The 13469-nt window shown below is 33.7% G+C and overlaps 1 pseudogene across 1 annotated transcript in view; it reads left to right on the forward strand.

Moving 5' to 3' along the window:
- Nucleotides 1-1404: 1404 nt before the first annotated feature.
- The window catches only part of LOC143224849 (salivary peroxidase/catechol oxidase-like), a 38605-nt pseudogene continuing 26540 nt past the window's right edge, over nt 1405-13469 (forward strand). Inside the window, exons 1-4 of the transcript XR_013013466.1 lie at nt 1405-1507; nt 4414-4536; nt 9708-9932; nt 11947-12096. The product of XR_013013466.1 is annotated as a salivary peroxidase/catechol oxidase-like (transcript). The remainder of the gene's footprint in view (nt 1508-4413; nt 4537-9707; nt 9933-11946; nt 12097-13469) is intronic.

The following is a 13469-nucleotide window of genomic DNA, read 5'->3' on the forward strand; positions in this document are numbered from 1 at the left end:
AGGTTAACCCTAAATTTTTCACATTACATACGTGTGTTCGATTATGCACAATTAGACTTGTTATTGTTGTAGTCATTTTTAATAAAAGATGTTCTAAAATTTTTCTTTTATTCGTATTTGAACTATATCGAGGAAAGAAGAGAAAATCTGTTGAATTTCCGTATACATACATTTTAAAACACAATATTCATGTAATTATCCATTTGTATAAGTAACTATTTCCACGCTTACTAGCAATGTTTTATCAGCGCATGCGCAAATCAAATAATTGTTTCTAGAACTCGTAAGGTTTAGGACATCTGCCGAAGTTTCTTTGTATGTGTTAACACTCTGAATATTTATGTTTAAATTCCGATAATTTCTGAATGCTGTAGTTATTGGCCAATAATCTTCTAAATAAATTCTGTCTGAGCATTCTTGTCCGTCGCCTCTGACCTCTTTGTAAAACTAAATTCCGGGGTATGATTCTCGCGGTGTGAACGAAAGTATAGTTCATTTTTCTGTTTTGTGCTTAAGAATTGTTGTCGTGTCTCTGATTATACCTAAAAGTTGTATTTAAAAAAAAAAGATCTAAATCTGTTCATATCTTCGCGTTCAAAACATGTTGATGGTACAGCAGTATCAATATTAATTTTTTATTTCCAAGTAGCAGGATAAGTTAGGGTTAAGATAAATTAGGGTTAAATGATTTTTCCAGAATTAATACTGTCTATAAAACACTGATAGATTCGCACACCAAGAGTAACTTGTTTTGTGTAATTGTTCAATAAATAAAATTAATCAGTTAGTTAGATAAACACAAGGTGTAACGTATTAGGGAATTAGAGAACGGTTAGTTTCTGTCACAAAGCCAGTGATTTTGATACGTACATGTATGTTTCACACAAAATGAAGTAATAATTAATTATTATTTTAAATTTCTATTTACAGTGCTATTTGTATGTAATAAATTTTATACGCTAGTGTAAAATATGTATTTTTTGTATATATATATGCAAATTTATATTTACAGTTACGTTGCTAAGCAACCTCTGTCATATACATGCGTGTTTTTTTTTTCTTTTGTCTTTAAGGAGTGAAGATTCGTTTAATATCTTTATGATTGTAGTTTAGTTGTAAACTATGTGTCAGATTCGAACTAACATTGCTAACTATTTGGACATTTAATAATTAGGTTCAGTCTTATCCAATTTTACTCTGTGTGATATTTTTCATAGCATGTCATTTTACACGAACAATATCACAGGTCTTAACAGTGACTTCTTTCTTACACAACTGTCAGTTTAATAAATCAATTATACTCACACTTTTAAAGTTACATTACGATAACCTAAAACTAATAGTGACGTCAAAATAGACAACGTTTCGTGGTGCAATAAACGTTGTCTCTTTCTCTTTGTTTTACAGGAAATAGTAATGAAAAGAATATTGTCAAATTTGGTTATTGTTCTATTTTTCACTTCTACGTTCACTGTTCATGGATTGAAAAAGAGAAAGAAACGACAAGGTAGGATAACAGTGTTGTGTATATATATATATATAGAGAGAAAGAATCGACAAGGTGGGATAACAGTGTTGTATATATATATAGAGAGAGAAAGAAGCGACAAGGTAGGATAACAGTGTTGTGTATATATATATATATAGAGAGAGAGAGAAAGAAGCGACAAGGTAGATAACAGTGTTGTGTATATATATATATAGAGAGAGAGAGAGAGAGAAAGAAGCGACAAGGTAGGATAACAGTGTTGTGTATATATATATATATAGAGAGAGAGAGAAAGAAACGACAAGGTAGGATAACAGTGTTGTGTATATATATATATAGAGAGAGAGAGAGAGAAAGAAGCGACAAGGTAGGATAACAGTGTTGTGTATATATATTATATATAGAGAGAGATATAGATATTGCCAGCGACAAGGTGGGATAACAGTGTTGTGTATATATATTACATATAGAGAGAGAGAGAGAGAAAAGAAGCGACAAGGCAGATAGGATAACAGTGTTGTGTATATATATATATAGAGAGATATCGAGAAAGAAAAGCAAGACAGGGTAGATAACAGTGTTGTGTATATATATATATATATAGAAAAGAAACGACAAGGATAGGATAACAGTGTTGTGTATATATATATATATATAGAGAGAGAAAGAAACGACAAGGTAGGATAACAGTGTTGTGTATATATATATATAGAGAGAGAGAGAGAAAGAAGCGACAAGGTAGGATAACAGTGTTGTGTATATATATATATATAGAGAGAGAGAGAGAAAGAAGCGACAAGGTAGGATAACAGTGTTGTGTATATATTTATATACATATATATAGAAAGAAACGACAAGGTAGGATAACAGTGTTGTGTACATATATATATATATAGAGAGAGAAAGAAACGACAAGGTAGGATAACAGTGTGGTGTATTTATATATATGTTAACTTAAGGACGATAATAGACTGAAAGGTTTTTTTGCTGCACGCTCAGTATTAATGACTAAACGTCCTCGTCAGTCTGCTTGCTAGCATTAAACAGTCTTCTTGTTTCACTTACTGCACTCACCAGAATCACTTACTAGTGATACTGAACCTAAACCATAATTTCCAGTTGTCTCTAATGTTTGTCTGTAGCTACGAGATACAAAGATCATTTAATATTATTAGTAACAAGCTCCCCACAATTAACTCTTTGAGTTAATGGACTGTTGAGCTGCTCTGTTAAGTTAATATTATCTGTCAGTTGTAATCGTTACTACATTTATAGGTAAATAAAAGGAGGGCTAAATTACTTTGCAGTTACGTCACTGACTTTAATTAGCCAATGAGAGAAACTGGTTCTTTCATTCTTTAAGCTAAGACGTTGTTGTTGTTTTTTTAATTTTAGCTACAATTGCTGAATGTGGTGATTCGCGCTACGTCAGTTATAGTTTAGGATGTCTGTATTTTGAATTACATTAATTTAGCCATCGGTAAAGTATCTTTTCGTGTGTTTTAATAAACATGTAAACAGAAACACTTCAGCTAACATCAGATAACGAAGTTTGTGTCATGGCCAGCTGAATAATTTTCAACAATGTCAACACAGTTACCATCAAAATATACGTATATTCAGAAAGTAAGAATGAATTACTCTTTATTTAGAAATACGTTAGTACACCTTCGTAGTTTTATATTTCGCGGGATATTATCTTTTTAATCTTTAGAAATGTTATTGTAACACTTACAATGCTTCAATTTCAAGAATAGTAGTGAAATCGCTGACTCTAGTCGTCTGATGCTTTGCTGTGAAATATATGTATTATTTTATAAGTTACTGGTTACATGTGAGTGATTGTTGGATGTAAGATAATAAGTGTTATTGACCACACGTGTATGATTGTTGTACATAAAACAAAGAGTGTTATTGGTCACACGAGTATGATTGTTGTACATCAGACAAAGAGTGTTATTGGTCACACGTGTATGATGGTTTTACACAAGTCAAAGAGTGTCGGTTCGGCATGGCCAGCTGGTTAAGGCATGTGACTTATAATCTGAGGGTCGCGAGGTTGAATCCTGGTCACACTAAACATTCTCGTCCTTTCAGCTGTGGGGGCGTTATAATGCGACAGTTAATCCCACTATTCATTGGTAAAAGAGTAGCCCAAGCGTTTGCGGTGGGTGGTGATGACTAGCTGCCTTCCCTGTAGTCTTACACTGCTATATTGGGGACGGCTAGCGCAGATAGCCCTCGTGTAGCAATGCGCAAAATTAAAAAACAAACAAACAAAGAGTGTTATTGGCCACATGTGTATGATTGTTGAACGTAACATAAAGAGTGTTACTGGCATCATGTGTATGCTTGTTTTACATAAGATAAGGATTATTATTGGCCACACATATGTGATAGCTGTTTATAGGACAAAAAAATAACTGCTGAATGTGTTCACTTAACATAAATTAACCTAGTGTCTCTCTGAAATGTGCAAGTGTTTATGTTTCATTGAAGAATCCATTCAAGTTTTTCTTTTCCTTTATTTCAAACTTGTTTTTCGTTTCCTTACCAACTTCCAACTGTCGTAAAGTTGATTCAGTCCAATCATTCGTCTCAGAACTGATATAAATATTCAAATAACAACAGTCTATCCTTCGTCGTTTGTAATAAACAGTGTGAGATAACAGAAAAAGAGCAGGTTTTACTGAATGTAAAAGTATAACATAGTGAAGTATATAGCCTCAGTATTAAAGCTTTTTACAGGTGTTGGTATATTCTAATATGGCCGCTAGGGGTGTAGTGCTACTTGCAGTTTAACATAACTCTGGCTAAGGGAGAAACATTTTACAAGCTAGCTGGTTACTAACCCTGAACTTCTTCAAGAACTTAATAACAGGATCTTATGAGGCGTCTTCTTCATTCACAAATTCTTTATTCAGCAAATATACCCAGATGTCCACCAGGTGACGTTGGTTCACTTCCACTCCAGTTTGGGAGCGGAATTACCCGTTGTAGAACGACAAGTTTTCAACGCGTCAGTGTCCACGTGAAACAAACCTATGGTATAAAAATGTTTTATTCTATTGGTCCACTTTTTCTTTAATGCATATTTATTTTATTTCCTCACACACGTTTGATGTTAAAACAAATAAAATATTTTCCTGAACAACAAGCAGGAACTACAGAAATAGTTCAGTAATGTCTCCTTCGAGAAGAAGTTTCTAACCCTAACTCTCTGGGGAATATTTAAACTCCAAGTGACTTATGTAGATACGACTGAAAATGTGTGGGTTACACGATTCACAGACCACTGGGTTATTTTCCACAACTAGACTCGATCTCTTCCAGGTTTTGTAGAAGCTAGATTTAAAAGTATGATTAAATTCAGGAAAACTAACTATACTTTTTGAAGAGTATCAGGTAACCTACAAAGTTCTGTAACCTAAATCTTCATACAGGATTAGAACACACATTTTTATAAACTGTTATAAACCAAATTTTCATAAATGATTATAATCCAAATTTTCATAAACTATTATAACCCAGATTTTCATAAACGGTTAGAAACTAAATTTTCAGAAACGATTATAACCCAAATTTTTTTTAACTATTATGAACTAAATTTTCATAAACTGTTGTAATCCAGTTTTTTTATAAATGATTATAACCCAAATTTTCATTAATTATTATGAGCTAAATTTTCATAAACAGTTGTAACCCAATTTTTTTTATAAATGATTATAACCCAAATTTTCATAAACTATTATAAACGGTTGTAACCCAAATTTTCATAAACTATTACAAACGGTTGTAACCCAATTTTTCATAAATGATTATAACCCAAATTCTCATAAAATAGTATACACTAAATTTTCATAAAGGGTTATAACCCAAATCTTCATAAACTATTTTAAGCCAAATTCTTATAAACTATTATAATTGGAATTTTCATAAAGGATATAATTCTTAGAGAGGATACATTTGACATTTCTCATTTGATTTTTATGAGACCGATACTCCTAATAAGGAATATATCTTCGATAAATTAGGATATATATAAAATAAATCTAACGATATAATTATCCCAAAAGCATACAAGTTTTTCCTATTAGATCTATTATTTACTTTAGTTAGTAATTCTTATTGATTTTGTCCGCGCTTTGTTGTTTAACATATGATAAATTGAACATATAACCTAAATACCTAAAACAGGTGTATTACATTATATCAATAGACGTAACTAGTTATGCCATAGTTTGATCAGATCGCGGCCCGGCATGGCCAAGCGTGCTAAGGCGTGCGACACGTAATCTGAGGATTGCGGGTTTGCATCCCGATCGTGCCAAACATGCTCGCCCTTTCAGCCGTGGGGGCGTTATAACGTAACGGTCAATCCCACTATTTGTTGGTAAAAGAGTAGCCCAAGAGTTGGCGGTGGGTAGTGATGACTAGCTGCCTTCTCTCTAGTTTTACACTGCTAAATTAGGGACGGCTAGCACAGATAGCCCTCGACCAGCTTTGTGCGAAATTCAAAAAACAAACAAACAAACAAACAAACAAACATGCGATCAGATCGCATTTGGCTTACTTTCATCGTCTTCATAAATGTAATCAAACTGAGGTTTTGTATAAAAATATATAACTTTGTGTATACTGTGGTGCACTGAAAGTGATATAATTCACTCGATATTGAGAGACGTTCCTTCATCATTGGTATTTTCGTACACTTATCCCTACAAATGTCCATAATTATTAAGTAAAAAAAAATGCCTGTGTTGAAATTGAGAAATAATTCATTACAACATGTGTCCCAGAAATATGATAAATTGTGAAAGTTTTAGGGCATCACGTCTTGAGAACAGTGGAAAGACTTTTCACCCCTTTGGAAGTACTCCAGAAGAAAGTAGGTCCACCTTTGGCGTTAACCACAGTCTGAATCCGCTAGCGAAACTCGTCACCAACTTTAGGTGCACACCTTTTGGCAAAAGGTCGCCACTCTTCTTACAAAGCACTTCCAAACGTAATCAGGCGTTGGGGTCTGAACCAAATTTGGGTCGGAAGCCTGGACGCTCTTTGTTTTAAACCACTATTAGAGGACACGACATGCAGTATAACATAATGAGTTATTATGTTCAAAGACGTTTGATCATTTCTCAGGTAATTCCATGAATGCATGCGACAAAGCATTTTTCAGACTTTACAATCCTATCAAAACTGATACTAATATATCAAGTTTAAACCAATTAAAGCAAAGCAATTACATTAACTCGTCGTTCCTTGCAATGACCTTATATCCAAAGTACCTTCCAAGTCGTTGTCAAACCTAAACGAACCCTTCAAAAGAAATAAAACAATATCTTGATGGCTTTTATTTATCCTTTCTTTTAATTTTTATGCTCAAGCACTCACGAAATCCAATGTTTTGAGTTCATGGGAAGAGTAAGTGCTTCATGTGATGTAATCTTTCTGTGGGACCTACCAACACAGATCTTCTGTGTGTTGTTCTCAGCTGTTACTAAAGCTCTTAGTGTTCGACTTCAGGTGTAATTTCTTGACCAATGAGAATTTTATTTTAGGTGACTACACTGATATTACACATTACCATTTCCAAAATATTCAAATATGTTTTCAGAACGTTATCCACAGTGCATATGAGTGAAATATTTCGCTCACGAATATCTCTAACTTGGTATCTAATAATTCTTTCCTTTTGAATTTGTGAACTATTTTCCTCGAAGTATCTTGACTTCAACTAGTTCTTAATTTCACTTTGACAGTAGAGGGTCTAAGGTTGTGGGGGGACAGGGGCTTATAACTTTTGTGGGCCCTATATCCCATCTAATTTAACATAGAATAAAATTATCAATGGGCCCCCATTAAGACCGTGGGCCCTACGGATGAGCCCCCTCTAGCCCCTACCTAAATACGCCAATGTAGCTGGGATATTAGTCTCATTTTTAGTTCGCGCCCGCGTCGCGCCAAACATGCTCGCCCTCCTAGCCGTGGGGGCGTTATAATGTGACGGTCAATTCCACTTTTCGTTGGTAAAAGAGTAGCCCAAGAGTTGGCGGTGGGTGGTGATGACTAGCAGCCTTCCCTCTAGTCTTACACTGCTAAATTAGGGACGGCTAGCACAGATAGCCCTCGAGTAGCTTTGTGCGAAATTCCAAAACAAACAAACAAACAGTATGTAGGCTTAAGACGAACACAGTAGTTTTCCTTTGCTACGTAAGGTTTACCAGATACTATAGCAACACTGTACTGTTTCACTTATAATTACATAAACTCCACTTCATCATAAAACTTTGTATTCTTTGCTGTTATGCTTAAATTTTAATATTTTCTTCTCCTTTGAACTTATCAAAAAGCATTCGATTTTCTTAACTGAGACTGAATGAATTTCAAAATATTTCTGTTATTTTATAAGATATTCTGCTTTATTTTAGTATTCTCCGACAAATGATTTTCTAATCTGAATTAGCTTTCACGGCCTGGCATGGCCAGGTGGGTTAAGGTGTTCGACTCGTAATCCGAGGGTCGCGGGTTCGAGTCCCCATCACACCAAGCATGCTCGCCCTTTCAGCCATGGGGGCGTTATAATGCGACGGTCAATCCCACTATTCATTGGTAGAAGAGTAGCCCAAGAGTTGGCGGTGTGTGGAGATGACTAGCTGCCTTCCTTCTAGCCTTACACTACTAAATTATGGATGGCTAGCTCAGATAGCCCTTGAGTAGCTTTGCTCGAAATTAAAAACAAACAAACAAATTCACTTTCATCTATAATTAATTTTCTAAACAGAAGGATACACCGTATTAAGTAAACAAACAACTAAATATGATTTAAAACACAAGAGCTTAATAATAAAACTAAAGTTCAAACCTTAATATAAAGAATCTACAACATAAGTATATTTGTTTTATATTTGAAACTTCTAAATAAATATAATCATGAATTTTTGGGTTTCTTTCTTTGAAGAGCTCTTTTAATTTTGAGTTATTAATATTTTTGCTTTTACAATAATAATAATATTAAAATACATATCTTATATATAACTGATATAAAATATTACGTAAAGAAAACTCTTGTATTCTATATACAATATGCAATAATGAAACATCCTGAACTCTAAAGCGCACTGATGCTTTAACTTACCAAGTATGATATTTGTTTCTTAAGTAATTATATATTATTATTTGTAATATTTTGTCTCTGTTTGGTAAAAACACTTTACATTTTTTTTGAACAATGTATTTTATTATTCATGGAGAAAATTACATAAAACTAATTCCTAAATGTTTTTATTTATATACAATGAACTTCAAATTATTTATAATAGCGTTTGTAAATCAAATGTTGCATCAATGTTTTCTTTTTCGCTTAGTGAACTTACTATTGTTTACCTATCGTCATAATATTCTAGGTATGTATGAATAATATTGTTAACTTGTTGTCATGAAATGCTAGTTGTGTATCAATAATATTGTTAACTTGTCATGAAATGCTAGTTGTGTATCAATAATATTGTTAACTTGTCATGAAATGCTATTTGTGTATCAATAATATTGTTAATTTATTGGCGTGAAATGCTATTTGTGTATAAGTAATATTGTTAACGTATTGTAATGAAATGCTAGTTGTGTATCAATAATATTGTTAACTTCTCATGAAATGCTAGTTGTGTATCAATAACACATTTGTTTCTTTACTTTTAATTAAATACTAGGTGTTTATCCATAATATAATTCCAATTAATGTAAATATGGACTGTGTTTCATCCAGTTTCTCATTCTGTAAATAATTTTAGATAAGCTAATAATTCAAACAAATGAAATGGTGTTCTGTCCAGTCTGATAATGTAGACTAAAGTAAGAACAGGACAGTATATATTGCGCAGTAACGGACATAGACATAAAAAAAAAGTTAAGAAAATAAGAGAAGGTGTCACACGTCATAACCGTAATGTGTTGTGGTCGTGATTGAAATGTTATATACTTCAATCAAGGTGTCACACGTCATAACCGTAATGTGTTGTGGTCGTGATTGAAATGTTATATACTCATTCCTAGTTTACATAATTATGTTGAATTATAAAACGCCTTCATTAATTACTACTTGGTTATAAATTTTAAGTAAAAGCTTGTTTGTGTTGTTCTTATAGCTTTCGACATCTCTTGAAATGTTTTTTTGTGTGTAATTTTATGTTTAATGTCAAACTAACTGGATTCATTGCAGATTTAGGGTTCGATGCTCCGGTCATTTTTCCCGAACAGAGTGAACCTTTGGAAGAAGTGTCTTGTACCACGTCCAAAGGAGCTCAGGGAACCTGTAAACACCTAACTAGCTGTGTGTTTACCTTTGATAGTGTGGAGGATCTAGAAACGTCAACGTGTCGTCAGAGCAACAACGACATCGGCATCTGTTGTGCTGATCAACCGATTTCTTCAAGACAAGCTCCAAGTACTTGATACACATTTCTATATATCTCTGTTGACACAGGCAAAAACATGTAACAAATAATTATTTTGTGTTAAAAGTTAAGTTAACGCTTTTAAGTTTATTTCTGTACATATAAAGATGAGTTGTCTGTCTGGTCTGAGTAGTTCTTGTGAGAAATTGGTTTAACTAATTTCGATGACGTTTGGTAGAGGAAGTTAGGTGGACTTTCAAATATTGAACTTAAATGCATAAGTAATCGGACTAATGGTTTGTGTTTCACAACCATTTAAATTTTATCGAGTTAATGCAGCACATGATGGCTTAATACCACCCTGACGGACAGCTCATGTGCTATGGCTTAAAATAATGGGAAGGGTGGCATAAGTTCCCCTTTTATAGTCTGATCTTTAGTTCTGAAATTTACTTCTGTCAGTATAGTTATAAAATGTAAACATTGTTTTTAGATTTACTTTATAGACTCTGCTATGTGGGCGTTCTTTTGGGAGTAACTTATGGCTAAAATCTTTTGTATGTGGGCGTCCTTTTGGAAGTAACTTATGGCTAAAATCCTCTGTATGTGGGCGTCCTTTTGGAAGTAACTTATGGCTAAAATCCTCTGTATGTGGGCGTCCTTTTAGAAGTAACTTATGGCTAAAATCCTCTGTATGTGGGCGTCCTTTTGGAAGTAACTTATGGCTAAAATTCTCTGTATGTGGGCGTCCTTTTGGAAGCAACTTATGGCTAAACTCCTCTGTATGTGGGCATCCTTTTGGAAGTAACTTAAGGCTAAAATCGAATTTTATATAGATAACAAAATTAAAGAATGTATTGTTGCTTTTAGGTTTCTGTAGGTATTCGTTCTCTATTGTGAATTTCCTCAGAAGGTTATAATGTTTAATATATCAATATTTTTATTATCGTACTTTGAAAATCGACGTTGTTTTATGAGATACCAGAATCTCTTAAAGTGGCCAATCATTGTGTGATATTGTTGGGTTTAAGGCAGAAAATATCGTTGACAGTGAGGGTAGCCATCTAACAAAATAATAGCTTCTGATCTTTATATCTAAGAAAAAAAATATTTAATTACTTGTACGAGTTAATTTCTATTAATATAACTTAAACATATATTGATATATTTTGTTATTAAATGATTGTACATGCATACAGTGAGTTGTTATTCTAACTTGGACAAGAATAAGAACTCAAAAGACGAAATTTATTTGTGATGTACCGTCAGAAATATTTCATGTGAAGGATTTACCAGCATAACTGATAGTAAAGTAAAAAAAAAAAATTAATTTATTCTTATATAGGTCTGCAAATTTAAACTTCTTAAAAGTTATTTTGGTTTTAATCACGGATTTTCCATCAATCATTCAGTTTTACAGACTTCGAAAACAATATTTATTTATTTATTAATCATCTAAGAATTTTTTTACAAATCGGGAAGAAACCATTTTACTATAATAAAAAAAAATGTTTACCATGCTGGATATTTTTTATTATTATGCTTGTTATGTTGGGGTCTAGAACAATCGATAAGAACTCTCAGATCGCGACTGGTCTAAAGAAATCTATAGCCGGCGGTTGTAAACATTTTAGGCCTAACACTACGTGACCTGATTTCAATGAAAAATGATTCACTTATGTAAAAATACATATGATCTTTTGTGGAAAGTCTATACTTGATGGAGAAAATTGAATATCATTTTCGGATTTAGCGCATAGGAATTGCCGTACAACATATAAACATTTTAGGACAGTGAAACCAACGCAGGCCTGTCCTATTGGTCCTTAACTGCTAAAATCATTTTTGAAAACATTTTTTTTTTTATTTTCGCATGCGCATAAGACAAGGAATACTTTTTAGCTTGTATATTAAATTACTTTACACTTTATATCTATTAGTTATTCTTTATAACGAGTCAAAATTCACGTCTATTAATGTAAGTAATACTTATAACTTTGTTAATTATCACAGTAATAAATTAAATATCATATTAATTTTCATCTTTTTTTGGGGGGGGATTAGTTTCGATTAGCATCCCTGCCTCAGTCTCGCTCATTTCAACAGCGAATGCTCCACCCCAAATCACTTCAAATGATTTAGACGATGCAGGTAAAGCTGGACAGGAGGCTTTAGTAGTACTGCAATCTTTGGAACTGGAACTGAAACAACTTGGTAAGAGCTTTAAAATTATTAAGGTAGTACACTAGTAATCTCGTACTAAGATAGCTGTGATTAAAAACTCTGTCGTTTGTTACACATTAAACCTTTTAACCGGATTCTTTCTTAATCCGGATTAGATGAAACTATATTAGATTTATAAAAAAAAAGAAAAATTAATAATGTCAAAAATCATTCGTAAATGAAAGGAATATTAAGTTTACATCCGTGTGGTAATCCTATAAAACAGTGGTTTTTGTTGTCAAATGTGTGTGTGTTTGGGGTAGAGAGTATACTAGTGGTAAACGTGATAAGCTGCGAGACAGAAAGTTTAGGGAGTCCAGCTGCGATACTGCTGAAAACTCCACTCAACTTTGATGTGTTATAAGAGTAACACTCAGTCTTGTCACTCGGTTCAAAACTGGACAATGCTGCGGACTGCCTGCCTCCTTCTGTTCCGTAATTCAAAATTAGGGACGACATTACCACTAACCCTACGTGTTTCAGACTCGACCATTTAGTCTGTGTATTGAAAGACACGTTATTCAATACAAGTCAATACAAGTGTTTCCAAAACCTTGAAGAAATATTGAATTAATGCTCTGAAACCGATGAGTAATATTTAACTTGTTCTTACGTCACGCTTTGTTCTGTGTCATTTTCAGTTATACTTTACCTTCTCTTTTTAGATTGATATAAACACATAAATCCGGGCATGGCATGCTGAGCAGTGTGTTGAGCTATGCATCGGAAGGTCCAAGACTTGAGCTACGATATACTGCTAAACACGCTCCTCGCGCTCAGCTTTGAAGATGTTTGTTTGTTTTGAATTTCGAGCAAAGCTGTCCCTAATTTAGCAGTGTAAGACTAGAGGGAAGGCAGCTAGTCTTCAACTCCCATTACTCTTCAACCAACGAATAATGGGATTGACTATCACTCATAACGCCCTCCCGGCTGAAAGGTTGAGCATGTTTGGTGTAATCGGAATTCGAACTCTTGACCCTCAGGTTGCGATTCAAGCGTCCTAACAACCTGACTATGCCGAGCCACTGAAGACGTTATAGGATATTCAATCTCGCTAGTCAGTTAAAAGTAGCCGTGTAAGCGGCAGATGTTCGCTGACCAAATTGTCTACCCTTCTGGTTTGCAGTGTTTTAAATGGTCATTCCTAAGCCCTTAATGCACATATTCTGACCTGTTAACCCGTGTGGCTCATGAACTGATTTTCAGATTAGAATTCCGAATAACCCCAGAACAATTAGTTTTTCGCACTGACATTTAACCTCTTGAAACTGAGTGAGTCATGTTTACACGAATAGCGTTTTACTTTTGTAATAACACTTACAATAAAAAATTTAATTGTTTTATGACGATTTTGCCAGCTGCAG

The sequence above is a fragment of the Tachypleus tridentatus genome, chromosome 9 (assembly GCF_004210375.1).
Source record: "Tachypleus tridentatus isolate NWPU-2018 chromosome 9, ASM421037v1, whole genome shotgun sequence".
Taxonomy (NCBI): Eukaryota; Metazoa; Arthropoda; class Merostomata; order Xiphosura; family Limulidae; genus Tachypleus; species Tachypleus tridentatus.